Source organism: Dendropsophus ebraccatus, chromosome 5 (genome assembly GCF_027789765.1).
Source record: "Dendropsophus ebraccatus isolate aDenEbr1 chromosome 5, aDenEbr1.pat, whole genome shotgun sequence".
In the NCBI taxonomy this organism is placed as follows: domain Eukaryota; kingdom Metazoa; phylum Chordata; class Amphibia; order Anura; family Hylidae; genus Dendropsophus; species Dendropsophus ebraccatus.
Genome location: NC_091458.1, coordinates 42,816,597 through 42,835,108, shown reverse-complemented (window position 1 = coordinate 42,835,108; position 18,512 = coordinate 42,816,597). Strand labels below are relative to the sequence as shown.

Sequence of the window (18,512 nt, the reverse complement as noted above, 5' to 3'; positions counted from 1 at the left end):
TGTAGCAGATTTTTCACAGTGCTACCATTTTTGCCACAGTACCCAGTCACAGTGACCCAAATAGTAGCCTAAGTTCCACCAATGCCAACCACAGTGCCCTAGTACCAGACACATCCATGCCTTCTAATACATCCACAATAATCCAAACTGCATTATACATAGAACCTCCAATCCACCCCATTGACTCCTTCTCCATTCCCCTGCCTTCTTAGGCTATGTTCACACAACATATCTTTTCTTAAAAGTGCGGCCGTTGTTGCGATCGGCAACAACGGACGAACTTTTTACAAAAAGATACGATGCCTAGTCTTCTATGGCATCCCAGCCGGAGCGTATACACATAGTATACTCTCCGGCCGGGATCTCTCCCGGCGCTGTAGAAAACTGACATGTCAGTTTTCTGCGGCCACTATTCAGTGAATAGCAGCCGCAGAAAACCCTGTCAGTGCACACAATGGAGCAAGCACGCTCCATAGTGTGCAGTGGGGAGTTCTGATGCGGGCGCACACGGATGCGCCTGCATCAGAACTCTGCGGCTGCAAAGATCATCTGGCCGATACTGCAGTACTGGCTGGGATGATCTTTTCAGAGACCTGGCCAGGTCACGGAATGGCCAGTCTCTTACGCAGTCTGAACATAGCCTTATTCTGCGACTAGCTAAAACTTACATATACTCTACCATAACTTCCTTTTCTATTCTGCAGCAATGATATGCCGGGCTACAGTGTGACTAATGGCTTCTCCTGGGTCAGGCACTACAGGACGTCTGGGTATTCAAAGACATTGCAAAATATTTCAGCATTTACCATCCGGTGTGAGATGAAGCTGTTCTTTCTTCTTATAATTAGGGTCTTTCTTATCAGACCGTGCTTATTATTGCCCAGAACTATCTGTTTTTTTCCTGGTCTATAGTGTAAGTATCAGTACAACCACTGTTGTTTTCCATGGCATTTTGTATGAATAGTGTAGCTGCCTGCCAGATTGGCAGTGCCAGGCACTCTCTCCGGGAACCTTATCTAGCGTCTGCATTTACAGTTTCGGACAGAATATCTAGGAATGCTCTTAAGAACTACATTGGTGCTTAGCAACATTTCAAGTGCTATCTGCCAGGGCTGATAATGATGTTTTCCACTGCCCTGTCTGTGAAGAGAGGAAAACAAGAGTCCTTTACTGCACTGTGACTATCATCATTACCACTTTACTTTCAGCCGCTATTTATTACACGTATTTATTATCAAATAAAATGTCCCTGATTCTTTGCTACAAGGTATCAATCAGTTGCCTTCATAGTCATTTCTATCTTGGAGTCATTTTTTCTCTAAAAAAAAACTGATTTTTTTTTTTTTTTTTATTCATCATGCAGCTAGTCACCCAATATAGAAGTATTACCTCATTTACTTATTCTTTTCTATCTAAAAAACATTCCTGGAATCCTTTCTGTTATTTGAGCCATGTGATCTCATGGTGACCTCCTGGAAATTACATGTGTTTCTGTGCATCTTAATAAAATCACCATTTCAGCCATCAGAACCTAATATATAATGATTCTAGATGGACTGTTCCACACAACTTTCATGGAGAGAGACAGAAACTTCCATTAGAGTTACTGATGATGAGATGACAGCTTTAGAGATATACAGATACAAGGATTATTACTTTCCTCCCAGCAGGCACACATGTTAAGACCAGTTCACACAGAGTAAAATCAGACAGCTCGCGCACCTCGGCTTCCACAGCTCTCCATGCAAACAATTGATATGTCAATTCTTGGAGCGGAGAGTGGCAGAAGCAGAGGCGCGCAAGCCGTCCTATTGAAACAGATGGCAAGCCGGAATTCCGTCGATTTTACTCTGTATGAATTGGCCCTTAATGGCCCTAGCACCTCATTTGATGCTGTGCTGATACATCATGGGACTGATTTGAATAGGAAAGGATGCAAGTTGAAATTCAAGATGGTGGCTGATATACATCCATACAGCATTATGTATGGATGCAATAGAGCTGGAATGAAACAGATGACACTGCAGACATAGTAAGTGAAGAAAAAACTGAACGTGCTTCTTTATTGTATTTCTTATATCGTTGAAGTATTTTTTCATCTCTTTTACTCTATCTCTTTAAATGTAAAAAAAAAACAAGCGTAAAATACCATCTCCTTTCCCTTTTACTCCCAAATTGTTATGTTATTCGCTCTCACACACAATTTTTTCCTCTGCATTGATTTCAGGCTTTTACACAGACCACACACACTGAGCAGTCACAGCATGACAGGGTAATGGCCCAAAAGGCCTGTTCTACTTAATTGACTGCTTGGCTTCTGATTCATTCAGACCTGTGGCAGGCTGCTCATATTTCAGCAAATGTTTCCTTATATACTGTTACCAGAGTGCTATATATTTTGCTATGTGCAGAACATTTGACAGATCTAACAGAAACATTACCGACGTATGAGCTGCTGGTGGACGCCGCCGCTGTATTGTAGGGTGTAAGGTAACATTGATAAGTGCACGGTATACTTCACCACATACAGCTACAATACAATTACAGTATTATAGCTCAAGCTCATAAGAATTGTGTTGTGTTGTGGTCTGCACACCTAAATATTTGCAGACCATAGAGGCACAGGCATGACTTAAAGGGATTATTCTAGGGAAAAGGTTGTAGCCAACTATTGGAATCCCAGCCGATGACAAGAGTGGAGGTTCCTTGGCCTTCAAGTGAATGGAGTGGCAGTGTGCATGCTCAGACCCTGATCCAGTCACTCTCTTTAGGCCATGTTCACACCCTGTATGAACATCAGCCGTTGTGTGACCCAGCCGGGTCAAACAACAGTCGATGTGTGCGATGTTCACCTGGCCGATACTATAGTATTGGCCGGATGAACATCACTTTATTTGAATTGGAATGTGGGCACAATCGGGTGTGCCCGCACTCCAATTAGCCTTAGAGCCCAAAATAGACCTGTCAATTATTTTGTGCGGCCGCAGAGAACCACGGTCGTAGTGACTACAGTGTGTATAAACTACGGCTGTGACTCCATGAAACCTAATGTAATGCTGCAATCTGCAACAACGGCCTTGTTTATTGAAAAAATACACTCCTGGTTTTGGTTGCCATGAGGACCTGACATGTGGACCAAATACTGCCTGAAATATACCGTGCGTGAACCCAGCCTTATGAAAAAGTTTTTTTTCTATAGATTAGAGCCATTTTAGGCCCCCGTGAGCTCTTGCAACCTCTACAAGACGTACAGACTCCTTGCATACGTTTCCCAGCTGGATTTAAACCCATGACTGCAGTTTGCTACGCTGAAGGGCATAAAGAGTGTGTATTGTACATTTATTATCTGGTTATCTGGCAAACAAATTAAAATTATATGAAGTTACAGTATTCACTTATTTTGAGATGGTCATTTAAAGGTGAAAATGTTTTAACCTGATACCATAAAGGATCTATTACACAGAGCAATAATCTGCCCAATCAGGCCAATTCGGCAGATATTCACTACGTGTAATAAAGACAACGGCTGGTCAATAGTGATGAATGTATGAAAAAATAAAATAAAGTTTGCACATATCTCCCCACGCTCTGCAGTGTTTTTCTAGTTTCTGCACGCTCCCCGTAACCGCTACAGAAGTAACAGGCCACTTAGCCACTAAGCCAATCGCTGACCAAGAGGGGACAGTGCCGTAGCCAGTGATTGGCCGAGCGGCCTGTCATTTTAGAGACTGACTCAGAAGTTCAAATGCTTCGGGTAGCGAGCAGAAGCTAGAAGAACTCCGGTAATCGTGGATAGGTATGTATAAAGTTTAATGGTATATATGTATAAATATGTATGTATGTATGTATAAAGACAATACTAATGATAGATAGATAGATAGATAGATAGATAGATAGACAGACAGACAGACAGACAGACAGACAGATAGATAGATAGATAGATAGATAGATAGACAGCTCTTATTGCATGATTATCAAGCCGTGCTCAAATAGGCTCAATAAGCGAGTGACAGTCTAGCAGATCGGCACTTGCTTATGCGGAATATTGGATTGTGTAAAATGGCTGTAAGTCTGTGGAATACTAGAAATAGTTTCAGCTCAAAATAAAGCAGATAACTAGTACAGAAGTCCTTGCAAGTTGAAAAGAGTTGCTGGAAGCTGTAAATCACTCTTTTATATACAGGACAGGGACTTCTTCAAGGTCCTGTACAATACAAACAGTATATCAGAAATATAAATTATAGCTACCCTCATCCAGTGTTCATAGAAGCAGCTCATCCTGACCCAGGTACAGTATGTATACAGATGGCAGCACATTACCTTTGGTATGTTTGCTACTATTAGTGTATGCACATCAGTAATACAGAGCTGCCAGAGTGAACAAGGAAAATTGTAAGTTATTAAAAGTCAAATGAGCACAGACAAGTTGGGGATAGGTATGAAATCACAGGTTAGTCTTATGTTGTCCTTCAATTCAAACTGAACACAAGAGGGCTGCTATTATTTAAGTTTTTGGGGGACATGTATCAAGTGGCACACCGGGCATTTTCTGGCGCAGAGAGCCCACTTGCGCATACATTTAATCGCAAACGCTTGTTTTGCAAATAATTTATTCACAAGTGGCCTCTCTGCGCCACTTGCACCAGAGGAGAGGGGGCGTTCCAGGGGGTGCGGCAGCACTTAAAGGGGGCACGGCCACTGTGTGCGCCGCATTTATTTTTTTTAGGTGTAAAAATTATAGTGAAACCTACTCCAGCTCTGAGCACATGGGATTTATGTAGAGGCAGTACGCCCCTACATAAATCCTCAGAGCTCCAGAACTGCAGAGACATTTGTAAGCCTGGCGTAAAAAAAAACACCGGACTTAATAAATGCCCCCCTTTGTGTTTTTCTTTATCAAATATTAGTATTTTTTTTCAAGCAGTTTTACTGAACACCTTAAAAAGCATACTTATGATAATGAAAAACTTATGACATGTAATAGGGATCCATGAGAAGGGACATTTTAAAAGTCTTGATCAGTGGGGGTCTCATTGCCGGGACACCTATCAATTAGGAGGAGAAGCAGAGAGTAGCGCACTGCACTTCCCTGCTGTCAATCCTGTTCATCCAGCAGCCCCATAGACTTAACAGAGATCACTGCGGGCCAGGGAATGGAATTCACTACTACTCACTTCCCCAGGCCCATTCTCCTGATTGGCGGGGTCTCAGCAGGGGGACCCCAAGCAGTCAAAACTTTTGACAAGTCCCTTCTCCCCATGGATTATTTGGCTTTCACAACCTATTCCTTCCATACATCTCTGACTTGGTCTCCTGATTCCGCCTCTCATGCCATCCCCGATATTCACAAGATCCCCAACTGTGCTCCCCTTTGTTGGCTCTCCACCCATCCTTCTCCAAGATTCCTCCAGAGCTTCCACCAAACTCCGGCACTCTCTTCCCAGACATATCCAGCTCTAACTCACCATCGCGACCTTTAAAAGCAACTTGTAAACTCATCTCTTCAGCTTAGACTACAATAACCCTGCTGCCCTCTCCCCACACTGTGACCAGCTGCTCTCCTCACCGGCTGCCTCTCTCCCTTCACCCTGTAGACCAGCTTCCAATACTAACGGGACAGATCAGGAGATTGCCGTTGAACTGAACATGTGTGACCCACCATGGTGGATGCCCTAAGGTGGTTCATAACCAAGGGCAGCAGGTTATCAAAACAATGCAGGCACATGGAGGATTAGTAAGTCTATATCTTTGTACAGGACATTTTTTACATTGCTTGTACCATTGAGATGTATTCCATTTCATATAATGCATTTAGAACTACTTATCTTTGTGGGCCAACACCATTAGGCTATGTCTTTTTTGTAGTCAAAATAATAGCCATTGTTTGATGTTAATAAACATTATTGACGGCCTTCATTGTAAAATAATGGCCATTATGTTGTATAAAAAGACATTAATGGGGGAGATTTATCAAACATGGTGTAAAATGAAACTGGCTCAGTTGCCCCTAGCAACCAATCAGATTCCACCTCTCATTCCTCACAGACTCTTTGGAAAATGAAAGGTGGAATCTGATTGGTTGCTAGGGGCAACTGAGCCAATTTCACTTTACACTAAGTTTGATAAATCTTGCCCTTTGTGTGAACATAGCCTTAAAGTGGGTTTTCCATCTTCTATGCCGTAAAAGAGCATAAAGATGCAAAATGGCGGTCTCTCACTTCGTAGCATCTTCTAGTAGGGTACTAAGTGAGATCAGTGGATCTTGCTCTGGTAGATTCACACCATGCATAAATTACACGGACTGTTATACAATATATGGCCATCTGGAGGCTTCTCCCAGAGGGTTTACTAAGCCAGGCCTGCAGCGATCAGCTGATCACCAGGCTAGCTCCAATATGGAAGGGGGTTGTCTTGTGAAGATGTTCCCTAAAAGAACCATAAAAGAAATAAGAAATAAAACCTTACAGCTACAACTATGCATCAATAGAAATGTAAGCGATTACTGAAGTGTAAAAAGTCAGATCAGCAAAGGGTTATGTAAATGACAATATTCAGCGATTTCTGAGAACGTTGTCTATTGTAGGAAGCTTCACTGTTTCAGGTATTCTTGTGTTCTATTTTTTTTGCTTCTGAGGCAAATTGCATCAATTTTTTATACCTGTCACTTCAGAGAAGTCATTGCATCTTAAAGTCTGACAGTCCTACTATTTTGCTCTTTATCAAAGCGGATCAAAATATGCCTGAAAGCGGTGGACTGCCAGAAAATTACAAGTCAAATTCCCTGTGTGGCATCTTCAGAAGATGTTGTTAAGTGATAAGCACAAGCGGCTTGATGCCGTCTCTCACCAAAAAATGAATAAAGATTGTTGTCATAATTGTGTTCGGAGTGTTAGAGACTAAAGATCATGGCTGCCAGAAAAGGCTGAACTTTTACATTTGTCAAGAAGACACATGAAAAGGAAACTCCCGTGTGGAGCCACTTCAGATAATTGTATCGTGAGCAGTTCCCTAATAATATCAGCCATAGTAAAAAGAAAGTACATAGTGGCAGCGTGAATCTGTAAATTATTAGATTTTTACTAGAGATTCAGCTAATCGATGCACCTGAATGGGGACAGAACTATTCTCTATATCACATTGTGGACTGACATCTGTGCTTCATGTCCATGTACTTCATAAACGGAACTGCTTTCTACATGTACTTCATGTACTGTACAGCTCTCTACATGTACTGTACTGCTCTCTACATGTACTTCATATACGGAACTGCTCTCCACATGTACTTCATGTACTGTACAGCTCTCTACATGTACTGTACAGCTCTCTACATGTACTGTACAGCTCTCTACATGTACTGTACAGCTCTCTACATGTACTGTACTGCTCTCTACATGTACTTCATATACAGAACTGCTCTCCACATGTACTTCATGTACTGTACAGCTCTCTACATGTACTGTACTGCTCTCTACATGTACTTCATATACGGAACTGCTCTCCACATGTACTTCATGTACTGTACAGCTCTCTACATGTACTGTACTGCTCTCTACATGTACTTCATATACGGAACTGCTCTCTACATGTACTTCATGTACTGTACAGCTCTCTACATGTACTTCATGTACTGTACTGCTCTCCACATGTACCTTATGTACTGTACTGCTGTCTATGTGTGCTTCATATATGAAACTGCTCTCTACATGTACTGTACTGCTCTCTACATGTACCTTATGTACTCTACTGCTGTCTATGTGTGATTCATATATGAAACTGCTCTCTACATGTACTGTACTGCTCTATACATATACTGTACAGCTCTCTACATGTTCTGTACTGCCTTCTACATATACTTTATGTACTATACAACTCTCTATATACTGTACTGCTCTCTACATGTGCTTTATATACTGCACTGCTCTCTACATGTGCTTTGTGTACTGTACTGGTCTTTACATATCGTATACTGTTCTCCACATGTTGTAAATGTACTGCACTGCACTATACATCTGATACTTTTTCTATATTGCATTCTACCTAAACTAAAAGTATTGTACTTCTATCTACATCTGTGCTACATGTACTGTACTGCTTTCTACCTATACTAAATGTATTGTCTGCTTTCTGCCTGTTCTACATGTTTTGTACTGCTCTATTCCTGTACTGTACATGTAATTAACTGCTTAAAGGGTTGGTGCGGTGTTAAGCATTTATTCACTAAATAACACACATTACAAAGTTATACAGCATTGTAATGTGTGGTATTTAAGTGAATGCCCCCCTTCCCCATGTTTCCTCCCACCCACGCTAGACCCAGAAGTGTGGTGCATTATACTTACGCATTCGCTGTCGACCCTGGCCGCCTTCTTGGGACAATGACATCATCCTAAGGAGGCGGGCCTGGACTGCTCCATCCCTCCCTCATGCCGGCCCCCCTCCAGCGCGTCATCAGCTGCTCAGCCGAGATTGGGCTGAGCATAGTTATGAGCAGCTGATGACGCGCTAGATGGGGAGGGCGGCATGGAGGGAGGGCTGGAGCGGTCCGGCTGTCCTCCTGAAGATGACGTCATTGTCCTAAGATGGAGGCCAGGGTCGACAGCAAATACGGAAATATAATGCACCACACTTCCGGGTCTAGCGCATAGTTATGCTCAGCCAATCGCGGCTGAGCAGCTGATGACGCGCTGGAGGGGGGCTGGCATGAGGGAGGGCTGGAGCGGTCCGGCCGGCCTCCTGAAGATGATGTCATTGTCCCAAGATGGCAGCTGGGGTCGACAGCGAATACGTAAGTATAATGCACCACACTTTCGGGTCTAGCGTGGGGGGAAACATGGGGAAGGGGGGCATTCACTTAAATAACACACATTACAAAGTTGTATAACTTGGTAATGTGTGTTATTTACTGAATAAATGCTTAACACCGCACTACCCCTTTAATATTTCTTTACTGCTTAATATGTCTTTACTGCTGTCTACATATACCACATGCACTGTACTGCTATCTACGTGTACTACATACATATACTGTACTATTCTTTGTACTGGAAGTACTGTATTGCTCTTTATCTTTACTACATGTACTAGAATAATATCTAACCATGGTATATGAAGTATAATACCTATCACCTGTACTACATGTACTGTTCTGCTCTCCACTTGGGCTGTAAACCCATGTACTATACTGTTACCTCCCTGTACTATATGTACTGTACTGCTCTAAACCTGTACATTTCCGTACCTGCACCACATATACTATAATGCTCTGTACTTGTACTATACTGCTGTCTTCCTTTAATCCTTTGTGAATGCAGAAAGCTCCCATGTAATTGCTAATTGTAAAATTAAAGGTTATTATGGACCTGAACCTCCTGCCCAGAAAGGAGAATCAGGCCTTAGTGAACCCTCCAATGCCATGTGCAATAAAGACACTTTGGGACTAATTGAGCTAGAAATTGCACAGTATAACCATATGAAGAAAAATGTGGATTTAGGGAAATTTATTGCTGATAAAAGATGAAATGATTTACCATATGTGTGCCTGTCCCTAGGTGCGCTCTCAGTTATGTTTTCTGCATATGCAAATATCTCTCTGTGTAAAATTAGCCATCCTTGTAGTATATTTTGTGCAGTCACTAGAGATGAGCGAACCGGGTTCGGGTTCGAGTCGATCCGAACCCGAACGTTCGGCATTTGATTAGCGGGGGCTGCTGAACTTGGATAAAGCTCTAAGGTTGTCTGGAAAACATGGATACAGCCAATGACTATATCCATGATTTCCACATAGCCTTAGGGCTTTATCCAACTTCAGCAGCCGCCGCTAATCAAATGCCGAAAGTTCGGGTTCGGATGGACTCGAGCATGCTCGAGGTTTGCTTATCTCTAGCAGTCACGTCTTTGCTTTAGGCAATGTGCCCCTGCTGCTTATAGTGGTCCGTCTTTACTGAACAGACTATCTAGGAATATGTCAAAAACCAAGGGATATTCACAGCTCCTTAAAAAGTATATTCGTTTTTATTGGTACAACTTAAAAATAGGTAGAAACATTAAAATAGCGCCAAAATGGCGCTATTTTAATGTTTCTACCTATTTTTAAGTTGTACCAATAAAAACGAATATACTTTTTAAGGAGCTGTGAATATCCCTTGGTTTTTGATACCATTCACACGGGTGACGGCCCGCAACATTTTTTTACGTGCTCCTGGCTCCTGGGGAACTGCATGATACTACAACCACGCACTGCCAAAAGGGTGAGCTGAAATCTCCTTCCTTTGCCTTACATCTAGGAATATGGCCTGGGCACTGGAGGTATCCTTTAAGTGTTCTTGATTGGGGTCTAGCTGCTGGGTAGTGAGAGCCATCTTTTACTTGAGTATTAAAGAGGTTGCTGCCCCCGGGACCCCTCTATTAGCCAGAGAAAATACCCACTAAAATGGAGTAGCCCTCATCTGGCAGGCTTTAATAGTCTAACTATGGTAAACCATTCATTTGAATGTCTGGCATATGATACTACATTTCTTATGGCCAGATGTGGCGGGCGTTGATATTAGCATACGGTGGGTATATTGGTCCCTTATGCAGATTAAATTATATCCCTCCGGGAAGGACCCAGCCAAGGGGTGGCTCCTGTAGGGAAACCACCAAAACCACCATATTAAGTGAAAACACGTGTGTAGAGATCACCGGCACTACTCTCTATCGGCGACTTACTAGCGGAATACTGACATGCGCTTAGGACTATGTCACAGTCGTCTATGGGGTGCTCCTCATATACTAGTATGCAAACAGTTCAAACAAAAAAGAGAAAGATGAGGGCACTCACCCATATAAGGCAATACGACTTCTTTATTCACAACATGTGCAGTTAAAAGTCCATGGAGGCATCAAGACATCAAAACATGCGGGCAGACGCCATTCACCTTACAGCGTTAACATGATGGCCATTTCGCGCGCATGCACGCTTCTACGGAGTAGCGCGCATGCGCGCGAAATGGCCATCATGTTAACGCTGTAAGGTGAATGGCGTCTGCCCGCATGTTTTGATGTCTTGATGCCTCCATGGACTTTTAACTGCACATGTGAATAAAGAAGTCGTATTGCCTTATATGGGTGAGTGCCCTCATCTTTCTCTTTTTTGTTTGCACCATATTAAGTGGCCCTATAAGTTAATGTAATGACAAGGGAAAAACCTTATTTGCAGCCAGTGATTCGCTGAGCGGCCTGTCACTTCAGAGACCGGCTCAGAAGTTCCAGTGGCGGCAGTGGGCAAGGTAAGTATAAGGTTTATTATTTTACACTGGGGCAAGGGCTTCACGGATATCGCTAACGATAGAGATATACAGGGTGGTCCAAAAGTTGGTGGACAGTATGTGTAATAGGGTTATGAAATTCGGAGCGATTTATCAAACATGGTTTCAAGGAAAACTAGCTCAGTTGCCCCTAGCAACCAATCAGATTTCACTTTTCATTCCTCACGGCTTCGGGCGCTGATATCTTCGTCCCGGGACCGGTTCCAGGAACGGGACTCGTCAGAAAGGGTAAGTATCCGGGGGCTGCATCAGGGGGTCGGGCGGGCTCTGTGCCCACATCCCTGGTGACAGGTTCCCTTTATGACACTGTGTTATTTTGGGGGTGCTATCTTGTTTTTTGGTATGTCTTTTTATTTTTTTTTAGGGATCATGTTTTATGTTTTATTTTGGGGGAAACTTTTTTTTCCCACTGATGAATAGTTTGGGGGCAGTTTATGGATACTGTGTTATAGGGGATCCTGTCTTGTTTATGTAAATGCTGTGTTATTTTGGAAGTTCCTTCCAGTATTTTAATGTAACACAGGCTTGTACTAAACTGGCCATCGAAAACCTGTTTCCCGCACGGAATCTCTGTAGACAGCGAGAGCAGCGACATAAACATGGTGCAGCGAAAATACACTTTGATGTGTAATCACATTACAATAAGAATCTCCCGCTGGTGGGAATATCTTTTTCTTCACTCAGCACTAAATAACAATTTCCATTATTGGTGAAACACATACATGGAAACAATTTCTACAGTATAGGGGAAAAACATGATGATAATTGGGTCCCGGGAGGCTGGGGGGGAGGTGGAGGGGGGGGGGACCATAGCAGATGTCTAAATAGTGTAAAATAATGGACCTTCTATTACTGTGCGGGATTAATGAGATGCAGATTAGTCACTTTATAGATTGCCAGATAAACACTTAGTATACTGTTGTTTGTATGTTTGGAAAATGCCTGGAGCATCGAGAGGACCGGGCTGTGGATAAGGCGTGACTATCAAAATAATATTGTGAAAACTACAAAAAAATTATATTTTCTACAATTTTAAAAAGTAATTCTGCATATCATGGGGAAAGTGGAATGCAGAATATTCTAGGAGTATTGACAGGTATGTGTTGGTGTCTAAGTGGGTCCACTGGTCTGGATTACTGGGCTTTGATATAGCATACAGTAGATCATGTTTACTAGTTCATGTGCTGTAATGTAATGTTGACCCATGGTTTACCTGGTGTTGTCACCATTTAGCATGGTGTGAGAACTTTTTAGACTTGGTTCACACCCATAGTCCAGAGTCTATTAACAGTTCCCATTAATATTAATAGATGCCTCCAGCTAAAGATATAACAGTAGCATTTTATTTTTCTATCACCCAGCCATTCTTTATTTATTGACTGTAGGTAGTGATTGAGTATACATATATTTTTGGCTTAGAATTGCTCTTTAATGAAAATATAGATACAAGAAAGAAACATCTAGGTCTGAGAGGACAGGCTAGGTCCTATATTATTGATGCAAGAGAGTGCTCCTGTATGATGGACCTGGTGGCAGTCGGAGTGGCCCAGACAGTCCTGACCTGTAAATCAGCTCTGTCTGGAGACCTGCAAAGCCAAAGTTCTGACAGAAGAGAAACTTTGAGAATGAATCTTGTAACCTCTAAACATTACTCATGTTAGATGCTCATCCACTAGTAAGTTACTCTGTTTAAAACTTCAGAAAGCCATAAGGCAGTTTGTTTGGATGGAAATTTTTATTACATATTTAAAGAGGAAAACCTACAAAACTTAAAAATCTCTAACAGCCAACCACTGTCATTTTCAGCGGCATCCGGCAATGTCACGTACCCAGCTCCTACTACTAAAACGTCACTGTCCCACTGATGGATTGCCCGTTCAGCCAGTCAGTGACTGCAGCAGTGTCCCAACCCAGTCACTAATTGTTTGAGAGGGTAATCCATCAGCTGCAGGAAGCCAGCGCCTGTCAGAAATTGGCAAGCAGCGCTGCAAGGGCATGGGGATGGGTAAGTATACTTTCTTTATTATGTTCCCCCACCTCCCTGCTTGCTGGTGATTATTTAAAGTTTTGTTTGACTTCTCCTTTAACTAGAAGGAGTCTTTTCCTAGTTTTTTTTTTTTTTAAGCGACTCTGTACCCACAATCTGTCCGCCCCCCCAACCACTTGTACCTTCAGATAGCTGCTTTTAAATTCAAGATCTGTCCTGGGGTCCGTTCGGCAGGTGATGCAGTTATTGTCTTAAAAAACAACTTTTAAACTTGCAGCCCTGTGTCAAACTGCTGTGGCCTAGAGAATTTGTGCCCTAACTTTGCACCACCTCTCGGTCCCTCCTCCCCACCCTCTTCATCATTAGGAATGCCACTGGCAGGATTTTTCCTATTCCTCTGCACAGGTGCCTTAACAATCCAGCCCATGTGCAGTGTTCACACAGCTGATGAATAGGAGAATACCTGCCTGGGGCATTACTAATGATGAAGAGGGCAGGGAGGAGGGACGGAGGGGTTGTGCCAGCCTAATGCACAGACACTCTAGGCCACGCCAGTTTGACCAAGGGATGCCAGTTTAAAAGTTGTTTTTTAGGACAATAACTGCATCACCTGCCGAACGGACCCCTGGACAGACCTTGCATTAAAAGCAGCTATCTGAAGGTACAAGCAGTTTGGGGTGGGCAGATTGTGGGTACAGAGTCACTTTAACTAAAGGGGTATTCTGCTCAAATTAAACTTTCAATATGCTGCTGCCCTTGGGGAGAACATAACAAACAGCCTGACTGAAACGAGAGAGAGTGCCACGGCCAGTGATCCCCCACCAGCCCTGAGAACGGCGAACGCTTGTCCCCCAAACAGAAGAAGTGGCAGGGGTATGATCGACACTTCATTCATTCTCTAAGGGGCTTCCAGACAACACCAAGTGATGAGCTGAGCAATGCCCAAAAGCCCAATACAAAAAAAACAAACTTACCTACCCTGGTTTCCTACCGCATCCCTGCAGGTCCTGCTTAGCTAAGTCCAGTCTCTTGCTGCTAGGAGCAGGACCGGCCACGTTGGCCAATCACTGCTCACAGCAAAGTCTCTTCAGGGCCAGTAATTGACTTAGGTAGCAGGTCCTGCACTTGAGCCCTCGTCTCAAAGGTAGAAAGAAGAGAGAGAACATTAGGGGTCCAGGCACAGCCAAACAGGAGCTGCAAGGAGGCAGCAGGGGACCGGGGCTAGGTAAGTTTATGTTTTTTTTCTCTCTTTCCACAGGTGTGCCATATTATTACCTGGTGGGTCTTAAAGGGGTTAAAGACTATAATGCAAAACCTTATCATGTCGGATTACTTTACATTACCAGGATGACTCTCTGAGCTACGGTCTCACAAGTCTAGATCAATGACTGCCAAAATTCTGAATTATATCTAATGCAATGCAATGATGAATATGGGACATTACATTTCTTAATACTTTCACCATTTGCAGAATGTGACTAAATAGGCCACAAACTCTCATCAGATGGAAGAAAAGTTGAAAAGTCTTTGTGATATCAGTAGCTGCACAGAACATTGGCTCTGAAGGCTGCGGAGCCTTTGATTTACTGGGGAAAGTAAAGGAGACAGGGTGAAAATGAACTCATCATTTCTAATTAGTGTGACTTTCACTGGGTATTAGAACAATGTTACGAGCCTGTATTACATAAATGCCCATTCATACTTCAAGAGGGGGATCCAATAGAACAGATTTCAGGCATACATCTATCTCTGAAGATCAACTAATCATGTTTCATTAGTCTGAAAGGTTTTTTTTTTTTTTTTTTAAATAAATAAATTAAAAAATAAAAATAAATAAATTGCCTTTAAGACCTAATATTATATAAGTTGTGTTCTTTGTGTATTCCTTAAAGTGTGCCCGCTGCTGGATCAGACTGTAATGACCGTAAGGGCTTAATATTCCGGACGAATAATTGGTGCAGAGCAATTTTCCATGAGTTCAATGGGATTTCCGCGCTGCTGATCACACTGGGGAATTTCCGTGCAGAATATTTCGCTGCTGATCTAGCAGCCTTACTTTTGGGGGGTGCCTTAGGGTACTATTACACGGAACAACAATCGGCCGAATCGGCCCGATTCGGCCGATTATCGATCCATGTAATAAATACAATGATCAGCCGATGACAACGATCATCGGCTGATTGTTGATATAGGTTCTGACCGATTTTCGTCGGGCGCCGACTGCGCACCGCTACGTGTAATAGCGGTGCACGGCTGGCGACTGTCGATATACATTACCCATCCACGTTCCAGGGCTGCTCCTGCGGTCTTCTCCCCGGGTCCCGCCTGCTCTAGCTTAAGAGCGGCCTGTCAGCTGACAGGCCGCCTGGCCAATCACAGGCCGCTGACAAGCCACTCTGAAGTTAGAGCGCGCGGGACCTGTGGAGAAGCGGACTGCAAGAGCAGCCCTGTAACGTGGATAGGTAATGTATGTAGTTTAAACAAGGGCTGCAAGGAGATCGGTAACGATGTCCATGCAGCCCTTGTTAAACGATTATCGGGCAGTGTAATAGGCCCAGTAAACGAGCAACGATCTAGCAGATTGCTGCTCGTTTACAGGTATTATCGGGCCCCCATCGGCCCGTGTAATACCACCTTTACTTTCAGGGGGTGCCTTATTTTCAGGGGATGCCTTATTTTGGGCTAGTTAATAGGCTAGCTGTGGTGTCTTATTTTAGGAGAATGCCTTATTTTCGGGGAAACGCGGTATGTGTGTATATAATACTGGGCTCTTTATAATATGTGAGGTTTTGAAGCAATAATAAAAATGTGACTGCACAATAGCGATATTGTTTTAGGGAAAGGTGCATAGTACCACTTAACAAATGCTAGATTGTTCTATAATTGTCATTGCCTAGGGGCGCCTCCTTGTCAAGAGATGGCCATAGTATGAGAGAGAATGACGTGCTTCAGTATTTTGCCTAGCCAGCATATACCTATAAAAATCAAATACTTCAGTTGATCATGCTGACTACAGCACGGACACTATCACAGTATTTGTGACTTGCATTGTATTGTGGCCGAGCATTGTAGTATTTATAACATGAAATCACATTGATATGCGGCCTCTTTGTACTGTCTGCACATTGCAGCAAGACGTGCGAAGGAATCTCCGAGAGAATGAGCTGCAGTCTGTATTGGAGGTGGGTTAAGGACATATCCTGGAACAAAGGAAGCAAAGACTGTGCAATGGTGGGGCAAGTGGAATTGGCAGATTCAGCTCTAAGAATGACTATTTCTGTTATACAGCTGGGCTGAAAGCCAGTCTCAAGCAGGTCAAGGATTGTATCACAGGAGGCCAAGCTGCTCAATGGCTCTTACAGACCGAGGGAAGAATTTGGCTTCTTTCTTCCAGAAAACTTTAATCTGCTCTGTGAATAAAGGTTTTACCAGGGACTAAATGTTTAATACATTCCTTATTAACACCAGTAGAGTACTGTGACTCACATGTTGGTATATAGACTTAATAAAATAAATAATTATATATATATATATAATTTAAAGTGTTCCTGTCATTTCAGGTAACTGTTATAATCTGCCATCGGTGTGCATTAGGACTAGCAATATGTCTGGCCATTATACAATTTTTACATGGAATTTTTCACCAGTTTCACCCTTTTCGGGCTTCCCCTTTCAATTTAAAGCGACTCTGTACCCACAATCTTACCCCCCCCCCCCCCCCAAACCGCTTGTACCTTCAGATAGCTGCTTTTAATCCAAGATCTGTCCTGGGGTTCATTCGGCAGGTGATGCAGTAATTGTCCTAAAAAACAACTTTTAAGTTGTGTCAAATTGGCGTGGCCTAGAGTGTTTATGCCCTAGGCTTTCACCGCCTCTCCATCCCTCCTCCCCACCCTCTTCACCATTAGGAATACCCCAGGCAGGATTTCTTTTATTCATCACTTGTCTAAGCGGTGCACATGTGTTGGATTGTTAAGGCACATGTGCAGTGTTCAGATGAATAGGTGAAATCCTGCCTGGAGCATTCCTAATGATGGAGAGGGCGGGAGGCGGGACAGATTGTGGGTACAGAGTTGCTTTAAGTTCTCCCTGAACTAGTGGTTTAGCCTAGCCTTTATGGTGTTGCCCATACACTGCACACATACAGAAGAGGATATCCTGTTCTCCCTATACGTCTTTAGCATACCCTCAGCATCATGGATGACATTATAGGGCAGTACTAAGCAGTCTAAACTGTAAATCCATAACTGTGGAGAGATATAACACTCACTACAATCTCCTGCTGTATTTGTGTCTTACTCTCTTTCTCCAGCCACTCCCTAATCTGATCCATCTTCAGACTGACTTGAGCAATTTTTCAGCATGAATGTTGATTTTACGGGGGCAGCAAAAAAAAAAAAGCCTACTTAATCTGATAAGATACAATACATTACAATGTTAGTTTCCATGCTGTATAGCATGTAGTCATCTACAGCCTTTAAAAAAATATTTGCAGAGCTTTATCAATACTTTGGCAAGGAACAAGTGAGGATGCCTGTAGATACCAATTATGAAAGGAGAACCGAAATCTTTTTGTTTGCTTAGGGGTTCAATGAACTTTAGACACTGGATATTGTGGAACATGATATACCATAACTTTTCTATATCTGGCTCCCTATTGCCCAACAAATTCATTTTAAATTTTTGACCCTGGCATACAAGGCCATCCACAACCTGTCCCCTCTGTATATCTCTGACTCAATATCCCGCTACCACCACACAACCTCCGATCCTCCAATTACCTTGGCTTGTGCTTCCCCTTGTTTATACCTCACACAATCGCCTCCAAATTTTCCCTGAGCCTCCCCCATATTCTAGAACTCAGTACCCCGACATATGATTGTAGGCAGCCATAAGAACCATTCTATATGGCTGTAATCTCATACTTGCAGGGAAGACTGTCGCATATAAAGGAATCATAGGACTGCCTACACCTCCATAAAATGGATACCTAGGGATACCTAATGCTTGGCCCAGCATCATTTCTCTGCATATAGCAGAACCTAAAAGTTTTTAGAAAATCATTTGAAACTCTCCTTGTTTCATGTCATTATGCAAATAAGCAAGTATTTTACAGACAATTTTATTTAGCATAAAGATCAAAAATATGGATTTGTTGGTAACTTACATATCAAATAGAAACAGGATGAATGGAATCCCTTTAAATGTAACTCCTTTTA

At 42.8% G+C, this 18,512-nt stretch overlaps 1 protein-coding gene across 1 annotated transcript in view; it reads left to right on the top strand.

The window, feature by feature from the left end:
• The window catches only part of LHFPL6 (LHFPL tetraspan subfamily member 6), a 126,503-nt gene that overhangs the window by 89,172 nt on the left and 18,819 nt on the right, over positions 1–18,512 (top strand). The gene's annotated exons all lie outside the window — the stretch shown is intronic.